This window comes from Schistocerca gregaria, chromosome 4 (assembly GCF_023897955.1).
Source record: "Schistocerca gregaria isolate iqSchGreg1 chromosome 4, iqSchGreg1.2, whole genome shotgun sequence".
Taxonomy (NCBI): Eukaryota; Metazoa; Arthropoda; class Insecta; order Orthoptera; family Acrididae; genus Schistocerca; species Schistocerca gregaria.
In genome coordinates this window covers 480,953,538-480,968,881 of record NC_064923.1, presented here as the reverse complement: position 1 = coordinate 480,968,881, position 15,344 = coordinate 480,953,538, and the positions used below count along the sequence as shown (strand labels likewise).

The 15,344-nt window shown below is 43.6% G+C and overlaps 1 protein-coding gene and 1 non-coding gene across 3 annotated transcripts in view; both read right to left on the bottom strand.

Moving 5' to 3' along the window:
• LOC126267172 (zinc finger protein Noc-like) overlaps window positions 1-15,344 on the bottom strand; it is a 109,920-nt gene that overhangs the window by 70,302 nt on the left and 24,274 nt on the right. The window lies entirely within an intron of this gene.
• Window positions 14,433-14,507, bottom strand: Trnas-cga (transfer RNA serine (anticodon CGA)). Its single transcript has one exon. It is a non-coding gene; the product is annotated as a tRNA-Ser (tRNA).

Below are 15,344 nucleotides of genomic sequence, written 5' to 3'. Positions count from 1 at the left end.
CGTTAGGCCTCCCCACATACCTCTTCAAATTTCTTCCACCTACGACGTTTCGATCCGTCAGCTGGGAACATCTTCAGCAATCTACTTGTGTTCCAGGATGCCTGTCGAAAAAAGGGTGCATTAACTTATAAACGCTGGTTTTCCCGCCTGGTTTCCAGGGAAAAAAAGCATTTTATAAGTAAATTTGACGGTCTTTCGACAGCGTTCAGCCTTCCGTAGACGCCAGTGGACTCCCGAAGAAATGTCTACAGTCCTGATAGACAAAATCGTCACGTCACAGTACTGTAGCACACTGTTACAGGAGTCCAAAGACACTCATGGATGAAATTAACGGCTCCTCGAGTGGTGTGCTACGCTGCTATGGCACGGGATTTCATTGTGTACCAGGATTGCAGATATGTTAATGCAAACAAAAATTATTCAGACATTTTTTCCCGGTGCTATTTAAAAAATTTGCGACTACCCCTCGTACATTAAAACTAGGTAGTGTCATTCGCCACGTTTAAGGTACGAGTGGTGTTCAATAATGCAACCTTTTTTTTCTGAAAGCAGGTTGGTTTTATTCAGGATTCCAATGCACCATATAGTTCTCCACCCACTTTGCTACAAAACCTATTTTCAACATAATCTCTGTTCCAGGCGACGGCCTTACTCCACTTTACTGCAAGGACCTGTATGCCCGCATGGTGTCAATCTAGTGGTTGACGTCTGTAACACCGTTTTCATCCCGACCTGATCTGATCGAATAGCAGCCCGATATTTATTATTAACATGACCGTGAACCTAATGGGGCTGTAAATTGAAATTGACTGCTCTGGAAGTTGTTACTTTCCAGTTCGTCCGTTCAGTAATATAATACTGAATGTATGGCAATAAGGAACACCAACACAGTTTTACTAATTACGAACTTAGCCACTGCCTTCGTCATAAATATCTAATTACGGCTAATCTCAGCACAGGCTTTCTTCATATGCCATTATCGTCACACGCTAATCCATCACTGCATCCAACACTGCAATCCAAGGTTAGGCCGGCGCGGTAGACGCGGAACCGAACATCGGCACTAGTAACGTCACTGATCACTTTTATAGAGATACTGCATCACTTTCCCGGTATTTAAGTATTATTTAGGGGTCTAACCACGGTGATGGTGACACCCTTCTCGGCTAAAAATCGTGTATTCTATTATGGCCTACACACCCACACACCCACACCCACACACACACAGCCACACACACACACACACACACACACACACACACACACACACACACACACACACACACACACACGCCAACCACTCTGGCGTATCTCCACACTCGTTCTCGCAACACGTCACAATCGATTGTTTGCCCTATCGACCTGCGCCGAGTGCAAAATTATAGTAAGGGCCTACGGACCCCTTGCACGTCGGAGCCTGTGACCATGTTCGACTTGTTACGATCAGCCTCGTACGCGGAAGCAATTCCGCACGGGTGGTCCTTCACTTCCCTTTATGGCAGGTGGTGAGAAACCCAGCGGACATACACCTTTGAGTACCACAACTGGTGGATGTGTGTGTCAGCACTTCCGACTGACACGTCCAGTTGTGCAGCGAGGTGTTTGTGATCTGTCGAGCACTTCGACTGAGAGAGTGTGCGCCAGTTCCAACGTTGCACGAGTCACAGCTGTGTGCAGCCGACCGGCAAGCAGGAGATCGGACAGATGTGCCGGACCTTGTTGCCATTACGATACGCCTCGTTCAACGGTTCACCGTGCTTCTGTGCACTGCTAAATCTCTGTAGAACTTCTGCAAGTGCCTATGAATATCTGCGATGATTTGGTTTTCCGCGACAAGAAACTCGGTGCCAGCTCTCTGCTTGGGACGCACCTCCGTTACATGCGCTATTTTGAAAGGTTCGTATAGTGCCGCCACCGGTCGCAACTTAATGAAACTATAGTGGCTGGAGCGGGAATATTCCACCATGTCCCACAGCTAACTCTGCATTTTTTAAACGAAATGGCCGAGAAGAATTTGTTGCATTACTTTTTCATCACCCCACGAATCACTTGGAGATTCAAGTCGAAACTAAAGATGACTTAAGGACTGTTGACTGAAATGAGCACAGAACTACAGAATATCACGTTGAAGGACAGTGATTTTTAAATGGATGATAATGACTTAGTCAAAATCAAAACTGAATGAAAGTTTCAGTGAATCTGACACAGTTGATAGAATGCAAGATGGCCGAAGCAAGGAGGAGAGTCAGCTGCTTAGAGCAGATACAGCTGGGAGTTAATTAACAAAATTGTTTTTTTTTTTAACTATGCATTACGAGAAAGGGCACTGTGAACTGCAAAATAAGCCAAGAGGAGGAGGGGGAAATGATTCACTGTGAATGGGTGTTAAAAATATAATGTACGAAATTTAGATACATTACTAACATCCGTGGGGAAACGAAGCTATTAATGATATTGGATAAGGAAGTGTTTGAAGAAACAGCTTGTTGTGTCCAGAAATATTGAACAGAGCTGTAAACTTAGTTGTGAAGGGAACATAAGGGTGGAGAGATGTCCTAAGACGAGCAACGTCTTGTGCTCTCGAGAACTGTTTAGAAGATAGGCGGGCGGGTAGGTGGGTAGTTAGGTAAGTAAGGAATGAAGTAAGTAGGTAGGCATGTAGTGCAGCGCAGGTAAGTGGTCAGCGTGGCTGACTGCTAAGCGGGGATCCGAGTTCGATACCTGGCACTGCCACGTGTTTCTCATTGATGAAAGTACTGGAAAGTCTTAGTAATGCCAGATGAACTACCTGGCCCCGTAGTACCACCGTGTGTGTGGTGCGATGATGCTCACCCCTGTATATTGAATCCACATGACGCCACTGGCGTTCCTTTGGCCCCCATTGGTCCGTCTGTGCCCAGAGCACAATATCTTTCTTTACCATGCCAAGACCTTCTTATGGCGGCGCATGTCCTTTGCTCATGCTAATCTGCTTCCTATGTCATCCTTGCGTCATGATTTAGCTTCCGAGACAACAGAATTACATCATTTCATTTACTACTTGGTCCACAACAACATCGATCTTTAACTTATAACACATTTCAGTTTTCTCGCTTTCATCGTTGTGGTTCTCTTTGAATTCGTGTTTTGTGCTTCAACGAGAGCTTCTGTGAAGTTTGGAAGGTAGGAGATGAGGTACTGGCAGAACTGAAGCTGTCAGGACGAGTCTTGAGTCGTGCTTGAGTAGGTCAGTCGGTAGGGCACTTGCCTCCGAAAGACAAAGGTACCGACTTCAAGTCTTGGTAAGGCACACAGATTTAATCTGCCACGAAGTTTCATATCAGAGTACACTCCGCTGCAGAGCGAAAATCTCATTTTGGGAAGATGATTACTATTATTTTTAGGTGAAGGGTGATGAACGTCATGGTCATCACCGCCCTGAAGAAAAGTCAGCATTGTAATCTCATGAGGCTGACGGGGGGGGGGGGGGGGGGGGGGGGGTGTTCGACGACGAAGGCTTTCCACACACGCGGAGCAGTACATAAAACAATAGTCTGTCTCCTTTCCCCACCAATTTGGGGATGAGGCTTGACAGTTCACAAAATTTCACCACTCTTAATACTGGAATCAGTATCAGTGAGAATAGTGGGAAGATCTCCAAAGAGACTGAGGTCTGCCTTGATGTCAGTACACAACACACACGTTGCGAAAATATGATGAACTGAAAGTGGTACACAACAAACCTCACATAGGCGTGAATCTTCTCGCCGGAGGAAAAGCCACGTGCTTAAGGGCTATTGTCCGATGCGCAGCCTGGTGAGCAGTACCTCATTCCAGCGGTGAGGCCGACATGAAATCCGCCACGCCCGTTTGCTCGGTTTGAGCGACCACAGTTTGTTTTCTGTCACCTTTAACAGCTCTGTCTCCCACTGACACATGATGCGTCAGTCATAGAATGAGATGATTGCGGGCAACGGGATGAGAGATTGACGGACAACACCATCCCGACATGCTTCCTTGGTGGCTTTGTCGGCCATGTCGATGCCCTGTATCTCAATGTGGCTACGTACACAGCAAAAGATTATCTCCTTTCCACGATGCTGGAGCCGCTGTAAGGAGTCATTGATGAGCTGAATCAACTAGTCTGGATACATTCGGTGAAGTGTTTGTAGCGCACTAATCGAGTAGTAACACACAACAAACCTTGTACTGTGATGTCTGTGAATCCTCTCCAGGGCTATCATAATGCCATATAACTCTGCATCATAAATTGTAAATTGTTCTGGAAGACACACTTTGAATATCCTATCAGGGAAAACAGTTTAACAACTGTGGACATTTTCTTGTTGGGATCCACCTGCATAAACAACGATACAATTTTATTTCGCACTTATTATTGAAGAAGTCGTTAAAGCGTTATCTGTGGTACAAGCTTTCTTGTACTGCGGCAAGCTTAAAATCACTTTGGGCCTCCGAAGGCACCAAGGCGGCAACGCGATCCATCCCTGGCTGTGTATTAGTTGGTCTCATAGATCCAGATCCTTGAAACAGTCAGTAGCACCTATCGCGAATGGCTTGGTCACATGGAGTCAAAGCCTGAACAGCCGTTCAAAGTTGGGTTAGACCACTGCCCTGATGCCAATTGACTTAGGTGACGCTGAGATTTTCAGTGCCTCTCGAACCAAAAGGATGCGACGCCGAATCCAGTGCGGTGATTCACCAGACTCAGAACTGGGCTGATCCGCAAGACTCCAGCTGGTATCTGTATGCCCTCATGGTGGGCAGCGTCTAACGTCTCGAGGTACGAAATACAGGCTAATCCATATACAACGCTGTCATTATCTGAACGTGGTCGAACAAATGCACTATAAATCTGTAGGGAGAAGGGGGCGGGGGGCACCTGCCAGCTACCCATGCTTTTCCGCTAAGGCATTTCAAAATATTCAGCGACTGCAAGCCCTTTGTTCGTAGTCTTTCAGGTGTGGGAGCCAAGTTAATTTCGAATCAAATAATAAACCTAAGAAGCGCAAAGTTTCCTGAAATCGTATAATGTCGTCTCCCCTTGTGAGCAGTGGCTGGTTAAAACTTCGTTGAGCACGGTTAAAATCGACACATATAGTTTTCTTTGATGAGAACCGAAAATCAGTTGGCTTGGCCGAGGTTCCCAGCCTCCTGATGGTAGCTCTAGCTGCCTCGTCAGATCGGAGGAAGAGTAGAAGATTGCGACGTCAGCCACAAACAAAGAGCATGTGACCACGCCAGACACTGCTTGCACCAAGTAAGAGTAGTGTTCTGCAATTTATTCATTTATTTATTTTCAGTCTGACGGTGTACCAGGAGCGGAAATTCACAGACGGCTTTGACCACAATACAGGGCAAGCTTTTGGCACAGGTAACTAATTATCAGTGGAATGAACAGTTCAGTAATGATAGACCGAGCGTGAAGGACAAGGAAAGACAGAGGCTTCCTGCTACAGTCACAGCCACAACTGATGCCAATGTAGACGAAGTCTGTGCTTTTATTCTCATCAACAGCGAGTATTGATGGTGTGGCAAACCATATGCAGATTGATCATGGTTCCTCATATGGCATTTGCGTACCAGAATCAAGCGGTGCACATACAACCTGCTGTTCAACCACAAACCTTTTTTTTTTTTCCCCAGAGGTTATCGGAAAATTTGAGCAACGGTTGACGAAGTGCATTGCAAAGCAGGGAGACAATGTTGAAAAATGATATCAATAAAAGTTGGGAAATCTTGTTGCAATGAATCTTAATATTTGCTTGCGCGTACTTACTGACGTACCCACGTACTCTTTTTTCCATAGACGCCGCATTATTGATTTACAGTTTCGCTTTTATGCGGTCACAGGTGGAAGTGGGAAATTAATGCAGCGAATTCGTACGAGCTTTAAGTGGAGGAGGTGTAGTAACTATAGGCTACTAGGTCACACGATGTGACAGTTAGCGGAGTCCTAAATTTTTAAAGGTCCGTCGGAAATAGCGAAGTGCTGAGGTGACTGTACTTAAATATCTCGGCGATGCAAGGCTTTTAGCGGCTCTGTGAGGGCAGAGTGAAATATGAGAGTGGAGAGTGGCAGGGTGGATATGGTGGCAACTGACAAGCGCTAACTGTCACCTGTTGTACGGTACAGGTACACTGCCGTGCTGACATTATCAGGTTACAAAAATACGCCTGAAGAGATTGTGTCGGCAGCAAAGCTGTAACCGTGAACCCATCTGTCAAGTCTCAATCAAACCCAAACTGGTAGAGGTAGAGGTTGCTTTCCTTCTGAAATGACTAGAGAAAGCGTGCATCAAATCGGTCCTAAGCCAAAAACAGGAAGCGCAAAAACACTGCTTGTCGCTCTGCAGGTAAGACACGTTTTCATAAAGGCAATACACGTTCCTGCAAAAGTTACTCATTGTTGGTTAGTGTGTGGCACTATTTCCGAGACGTTCTTTTGGTAAGCAACGTCACCAAATGTGTAATAGCGTCAACAAATAGAACGGTGTTGACATGTGAAATCCAATCCAGATTTGTTGCCTTAGTTATGATTTACTTACTGTCAAAAGATCCCCAATTTCTACAAGAATTGAAATAAATAAGGAGAAACCAAGAGCCTTTACCTGAAAGACTGTAAAGGATTTTAAAGCCTTCTTTTGAACAGTTTGACCCTGTGGTTGACAATCTATTAATATCTAAAAAGTTATGCTTGAGACCTCAAAGAAGTAGGTCTGCTCAAGTATCCGACCCAATGCAATAAATACAGGATGGATGTGAAATAGGTGATGTAATTGGAGTTATATGTATGTGGTGTCTATTCTCTCGGACATGTACGAAAAAAACAGTGACCACATATGTAATTAAGTTGGTGATGGCCTACGATCCCTTCAATGCATATGGACACCAAGCTCTAATTCTTAGGGAAATCGGCGAGGTTCCTCGAGTTATGAGGCTAACGAGCAGGGGCACTAAGTCAGTAGTATATGGTGGAAGTTGACAATTTGGTTCGGACAGGAGGCTTTCTAGGGTAGCCCGCGCAGCCGTGATTATTACTGGGTCCGGATGGCGTAGTGGTCAACGTATCTGCCTCTTAAGCAGGAGAGCTCGTATCAAATTGTGGCCATGCACAAATTTTCAGCTTGTCACATTGATATAAATCAATGACCACTGGCAGCTGATATCTAATTCCTTTCTGTCTTCATCGCTGATCTGTCTTCAGCCGACAATACTGTTCAACATGGTGTGGTGTTCCTGAGGGCTTACAGCGTGACACACGATTATGATTTCATGACAGTAGTTGCCACTTCATTGCAGAATGGATGGCTCTTTGCAGTGTTTCAAGGAAGAAGAAGCGGTGGAGAAAGCAAAACAATGGTTACACATAGGAAGAGTTTTGTTCCCTGCACTTTGTGATATAAAGGGTGCCCAGAAATGTTGCAACGAACTCAGTGGGGTTTTAGACAGTGTCTTCGGGAACAAAACCAGGATAGCAACCAGTTGCCGGAAACGTCATCCAACGACGCTACAGGGCGTCGAAGTTATAGGCGCCGCTGCCGGCCATTAGGCCACCCCTTCGGCGGCAAACGTGAGTTTATATGCTGACGGACCGTAGATAGAACTTCTTGCATTGTTGTTTATTACTTTGTGATCACGACTGCTTGCAACGTCGGCAGTGGAGAAGACGGAGCTAGTTGCTGCGTAAACAAGCCACGTCTCCTATGAAGGAGAAGCATTGTTGGCTTGGTGGATGGACATGCGTTTTGATCCTATTACTCTCCCGGACCACGCTAAAATTTCCAACTTTTTCGGTCCACAGGAAAAAAGTAAACCGCGTGTTGTAACCGTCATCCACCAAGGCATCAGAGCATCGCATTCACAGTAAGGGTTGGGTTGTTTGGTGGAAGAGACTAAACAGCGATGTCATCGGTCTCATCGGATTGGGGAAGGCTGAGGAACGAAGTCGGCCGTGCCCTTTCAAAGGAACCATCCGGGCATTTGCCTGGAGCGATTTAGGGAAATCATGGAAAACCTGAATCAGGATGGCCGGACGCGGGATTGAACCGTCGTCCTCCCGAATGCGAGTCTAGTGTACTAACCACTGCCCCACCTCGCTCGTTCACAGGAGACAAGGCCTGTCTACACAGCAGGTAGCTCCATCTCCTTCACTGAGGATCATGATAATCAGTCGCGATCAGTGAGTAACAAACAACTTTGTGAGAGGTCCACAGCCTATTGTCCGTGATCGTGTGAAGTCGCATTTGCTACTGAACGGGTGGCCTAGAAGCAGGCGGAACGCCTGTAACTTCAACGCTCTGTGCCGTCGTTGGATAACTTTTCCGGGGACGGGTTCCTATTCTCGATTTGTCCCTCAAGGCACCCTCTACAACTCCTCGACGTCTGTCGCCCATTTCCGCTACGCTGTGTATACACACCAATGACTAAGGCCTAACACGTGTTAAAGTTTCACACAGCAATCCCAGCAAACATGTTTCAGGAGACTGAACAAGTTTTTACAACAGCACTGAGTCTTATGGTAAGAAGCACCTGAAACCCAATCATCAGAAAGTCTGTGTCTTCCACTTCCAAAACAGGCAAATACAGAACAAAGTTAACTGGGATGACACCATGTTCAAACACAGCTTTACGCCTACATACCTTAGCGTCAGTTTAGACAGATCCTTAACACTACGCAAACACCGTCTCAACTCCAAGCTAAAAATGAAATCCACTGGCAGGAACTGGTGGGACAACCTCATCTCATCAGAACCTCCGGCAAGGCACCTGCGTCTCTGCAGGGATCCTCACGAGCCCTGTATTGTACAGCTATAATACAGCTAAACAACTGAGCGTCACATTGAATGAAACTATACGACTGACAGCTAGGTGGTTGAACTGACACCTAACGACAAGGTTTACCGCTTGGCAGCTATCGCAGCACCTCATAGGTCTAAACGTCTTATAGTAATTGCCGGACTAAGGATGAACTAAATCACATCCCTCCACGGCCATCTATTACCAATAGTTAGGTTGAAATCCAGTAGTAGTTTTTATACTTCAGTGTTAGTGCTAACTAGTTCTCCATGTGCTCGCAGAGAACAACTGTCGGCAGTTTGTTGCGACCCAGCTTGAAACATGGATGAAACCTGCTGTGTACCACCTGGAGGTGCTTTAGACTGGTCCACTTTGAGATCTTTGAACAGGTTAAGATCAGGTGTTGGCAAATTCAGGGACAATCTTGTCATATGGAAACTTTCCGAAGGATCGAAATAATGTGAATGCCGAGAACAGATAATGCATCACCCTTGCCACTGACCAGATTGCCCAGTCATACAGTAATGAAGAGCTGGTGAGGGGTGACAGCTGAAGGCGGTACAGTTACTGTTGCTCAGTTCTAGGTTGAGATCATTTAGTTCTTAGTGTAACCCAAGTAATTTGTAAATCAGGTAGATTATTGTTTCAGTAGTATCCCTTAATACCTTAAAATCATGTGATGTAGGGTTCTGCATTACTTCTGACTCGAGTGAATAAATAGATATTGAAAAATTTAGCACAGCAGTAATTTAATTTGCACTATCATATTAGGTTTGGTATACACGGCCAGTGAAGTAAAGAGTAAAACACTTACTCGATATTTGAACTGTCGTATGAGCGATAAGATGGAGTGGCGGGGAGCACTGACGGAAATTTTCAGTCTAAAATGGAATCCCATATGCGGTTCTACTTTTCAGGAAGTAGATGTTTTGTTATAGCTATGAGAATAGTTATCTTTAAGTCTGAGACTACACGAGAAGCAAACCTTTGAAAAGCAAAACTGATATTTCGTTCACACACTGATTCATAGGCGCCTATCAAAGAGTCGAAGAACAACACTGTACGTAAAACATTCCATATTTCTTGTGTGCTAACTTACTACAAATTGCCAATGAATTGAATATTAAGGTGTAGAATTGCTGAACTATCACAAAAATGCGTAAATGATATTGCTCATCAATATAATGGCGATGTGGGAGTAACTGCGCCAAGCTACAATGGACTATCGAAAGGGGAGGAGTTCCGGTAACAGAAAACTGCCACTGTATTAGGAAACTGACAGAAGTATGAAACCAAAGTTGAATAACAACAGTTCTTAAGAACACTAACATAGAGCATGACCAATAACGCCGATAAAGTAAAAGTGCTGCATATATGTATACAAAGGCGACAGCGCTCCCTCTGTCAGTAAAGACGTAAGAAGTAATAGAGGTCATATTCCGCCTTTTCCAACCTCGACGAAAGTTGCATTTAGAACAAACGCGCCTCACTTTACTACAAAGTATTTGAAGTGGTCAGTGCAACAATTTGGTTTTTCTTACCAATCTTGATAGGTTTGTCTATCTTGGCATTTTTGTTTGAAATCTCAGCCATTATGTGCGTCTTTGCATGCCTGAATACGTGACCCTTTGGGCCAGCAGCGCCTGAGGTGGTATTAGCAGTAGAAAGCAGAGAGCTTGAGTCAACTTCTTTGGATGCCTGAACCATGGAAATAAAAAAAGGGGCGGAAGTGGTATTTTTTTCTTCCCTCTGAATTCCAAATTTTCTCCTACACACACACACACACACACACACACACACACACACACAAATAGCACCTATGTGTGGAAGAACATTAGGAATGCAGTAGGAAGAAGAAATCGCCAGTAATTATTATAATTTACTACTTTTCAGTAGAAGTAATGTAAAACACCAGACATGTTTACGATCCTGACACACAGACTCGAGAAAATTCAAGTCGTTGCAGTGACCACTTACCATACTTTGAAATAAAGCAAAACGCTTTTGGTCTAAATGGGACATACATTACAGTCGCAAAAGTTAGAATATGGCGTAACACTTATCTTACGTTGACTGCGAAAGGAAGGATGCCAAAAAACATAGAAAGGACCTAAGAACTCAGTTCTTCACATCGCAGTAACTGCAGAATTTTCAGAGTAATGTAACTTCAACGCTAACCAGATATTATCAATGTGATTATCCTTTCCCCGTCTTGTATTTCACTAAGAATCAAGTAATGAGAAGCAAGCAGTCCGTGTTTCACAGGCCTCAAACAAGGGTTTTCAAAATTTGTTCTGCTGTCCATAGGACGACGGAATGTACTTCACAACCGAACATCAAGTAATTTTTTTCCAAATGTTTTCAGGCAATTAACACATTTATAGTACTACCATCATATTAATTTGAAGTTTTCATCTGTTGAAACAAGGGAAAGTGGCCTAAGGGCGAGAATCGCGTAAGGGCGAGAACAGAGATGTAAACAAGATGTCCGAGAATTCCGAGGCTTAAATAGCTCTTTATGTAGCTTTCAAAAATTGATGACCATGGTGAAATTTATCGACATAAGTTCGCTGTCTGGCGTTGGTTTGGAAGGGACTTTAGGCGGATATTTTTCCGAGCACCCTTTCCGGAGGACGATATGATGACAAAATGAAAGGGAAAAAGCCAGAATTTCCTTCTTAAATGACGATATTCGGATTGCTCTGGTTCAGCCTTCTGGTCAAGATACACAATCCTTGAGTTCAGACTTGAAGGGAGCATTTTAGTAACAGAGCCTCGTTTCATCGCTGTTAACTTTCCTTTTTGCATGCGAAGAAATACTGTTGCGTTTTCACCCGCCATGAGACAACGTATGCAATCTTCTTCTCCTCAATGATCGTGGAACTTACACAGGTAACAGGTTGAGTTGTTCTTACAGAACGCTGTAGACAGGAAGTACGAGTGGCAATAGATTCATGTATTAAACTTGGAGATTAATGACGAAATATGCACCGGGAGCGGTGTCGCGGAGGAGGAGACTAAAGTCAATCCTCCGCGACTATGAATCAATGATTCGGTGTCAGCTCACAAAAAAGGCTCTACACTCGACTTACTCGCACGCCTTTGAACCGTAAAGTCTCAACGACTATGAGAACGAGTTTAATTTACTGGCGACAGCGATGCTATAAAAATGTGCAGAAGTGCACACAAACTGCCAGATGGCCACCTCGACTCAAACTACGAAATATCCCTCATAGCTGTCTCATTATACATCAGCTAATGTATCACAATTGAGACATTTATCAATTTCCAAGATCTAGTGTTCCTCAGCAGCAGCGAGCAGAACTTACTGTGTTGCCCTTGGCTAATTAATTCGATTTTTACTAAGTGGTCTCTTCTTCATAAATAATGTTGGAAGTATTGTTTTTAATTATCTTGGCTGCAACTACTTCAGCAGACTGCTTATCTGCTATTTGCCTATCATACAGATATGTTGGGGAGAAGATTGTGCAGAGAATCACCCTTAGTGATTTTATTTCCTTTTTATTTGATGTTAGCGTCCTTTGTTACCCTTTAACCATTACCTAATCACGATTAGCTCTACGCTGTAGGAACGTGTAGGTGACAAAGTGTTTGTGCGATCGCAGAATAATAGTAGCTTTCTTGTTCTCATTGTAGAAGCCTGGGAACGTAAGTTGCATTTTAATTTTCAAAATTGGCCTGTGTCGTGACAGGAGTGGACACAGCACTTTGTCCCACTCTAAACAAAGTTTGTCTTGCTATTGGACAGTTGGATCAAATGGCGAACTGAGGAATTTTCTACCGAATTCTTGTTCGAATTTTGTCTCGTATACAGAAGAGAGGCGTAAGTAACAGGTAATTAATGAAATTCGGATAGTGGGTAAATTTTATGGATATAAATTTTTTGCATATAAATTTTATCTGTTGTTATTTGGAAGGGCGACTTGGTTTTGCTATCCACCAATGTTGTGATTAGTCCATTGTGTTCTACACATTTTATTGACCATAATGAACTGTCGCAAGGCAGATTTGACTGCAACCATTTGGAAATCGGAGGAATTATAAAAATTTTCTTTTACTGCTGAATTTAACTTTTAGTTAACTTCCTTTCCCAGCTGTAGCGAGTGTGAGCTTTGATGCTTTCACAAGAGCAACTGTCTCCCATCATTCCGGTGACATGATCCTTTGCTGACAGACTCAGTTCAGAGTGTCTGTTAAGAAACAACCGCCGAAAGAACCATAGTATTAGGATGACTTTTAAAATGGTTGCTAGAACTGTAGGAGAGTTTACCTGCTCGTAATAAATGTCCTTTTTCATGGAGTACATTTCACTAGTCTTTTCTCCTACGTGCATTCCACCAAACCTTTCCACCTCCTGCGACTGGTGCTGATTGAGAAATCTTTTCTTAAGTTGTTAATGAAATTCATTCCCTCGGTAGTCGCGCTGAAGTCGCCTAGAGAGTTTCCATTGCATGTTTTGTGTCATTAGGTCAACTGTCATATTCTCTTATCGACTGCTCACGACATTACACTCAGTGAAACTGACCAACAGAGAGGCAATGCTTGGCTTGATAAGCAGCACAGTAGCTCCATAAAGTCCATTACATATGGCGGAAGACGTATCCCGTATTTTCTGTAGTACGGAAGCAAACAGAACCACGTGATCACATCAATGGTTACGGTTGAATATTGCTGAAAGAGCACCTAGCACCTAAATGTATTCAAAATGTCAATCTCACTACACTGGCATATGGCGGTTTGCGAAAACCGAGCAATCGTTTTAGAAGTACTCGTACGTTATTAAGAGAACGCCAGGGCTCAGTGACTGCGCTCTTGTCCCGCTACACGTGCAGGAACTTCAAAGATCTAAGCAATTTTTCCCTGAAATAAACTTCCTGACTGCCAAAAAACCAACTGAACCACGGCTTATGTTCATAGTTATACCTCCTACGTCTAGCTGGGTAATCTTCGGGTGTGAAGAAAGCGAAAAGAGCATGCAAGCTGCAATCAGGCCAAACCAACCGAAGAGTATTAAATTATTCCGCAAACATCCCAACTGGAGTGTTCTGTTTAATGTCAGTATGAATAAATGAAAATATTATACGAAACAGTGATCTGAGAGACAGAAGACTTTTAGAAGGAACTGGAAGTCCGTTTTGTCCCTATACTTAGTTTTACTGTCTCGTGATGGTTAGGTGAACTACAGCATTCAGGGGAGAAAAATTGGGGAGCCTGGTTGCTCTTTATAGTATCTCTGTATACCTTGTACAAATCAAATGGTATCTTGACTTTACTGTACATGTTTTATGTACTAAATTACTCTTAGAAGGCACTCTTAGCTGCAAAATACTATTACATTAATAGTAATCTTATTTCGGTTAATGGCAAAATTTGAAGCCTTCCAACACACATGTATTGAGAGTATAATCCATTCTCATTAATTTAAATACAGAGATTTGTTGTGCCGTATCTGATCTGGACATCGATTTTTTTTTTCCACAGACATGACAGACATCGCAGACAAAAATACAGAATTATTTTGACTACTGCGCGGTCTTACTGGTTATCTTGAATGAGATTTTCACTCTGCAGCGGAGTGTGCGCTGATATGAAACTTCCTGGCAAATTAAAACTGTGTGCCGGACCGAGACTCGAACTCGGGACCTTTGCCTTTCGCGGGCAAGTGCTCTACCAACTGAGCTATCCAAGCACGACCTACGCCCGCGAAAGGCAAAGGTCCCGAGTACGAGTCTCGGTCCGACATACTGGTTATCTTGAAGTCTCCCACCATCAACAGTTTATTGTACAGCATAGCCCGTAACAGCTTGATTAAAACATTTGTTTGGAAAAATCTCTGACGTATGTAGAATACTAAAAAGACTTAAAACATTGAGTCTGTATTGTCATAACCTTTATTTATTACGAGAAACATCGTTGTTGCTTCAGCTACTGAAACAAGCAGATTAACAAAAGCAGTCGTCTAAAACATGTGACCCCTAAGTTGTGTACCTAACTGATAAGTGATAAAGCGGCACACGAAGATTTTGAATATCATATTCCTCGAATGAAATAGATAACATATATACCCACTATTTCTAACTGCAGAGACACTGTTCATGAGCAGAAAAGCAAAAGGAGGTCATCAACGCCTTCTCTTAGACTGTAATTTGTCATCTGCTGTCCTTGGAAGCCCGGACAGGATTTTTTTTTCCCCAGCACTGCTGGCTGAAGTCACAATGATTCTTGAATAATACATCAGTGACCATTAACCTGCATCAACACCGTCACTTTAAATTAATTTCAGCCTACATACATTCAAATTTTACCACAAGATACTATGCTTCATATACTGCTGTCTTCTTGATTTCACAACCTCGCAACATCGACTGGTTGTCTCACAGTTGGAGCATAAATCTTTGTTGCCTGAAGGATCTTAATCTTGGAGATGCGAAACCCGACGGTGAGAAGAAATACTCAGCGGATTTCTGCCTGGCCCTTAACGCGTGGAGAACTGAAAGGCAGTGGAGCAGGGATATTAATATGATAGA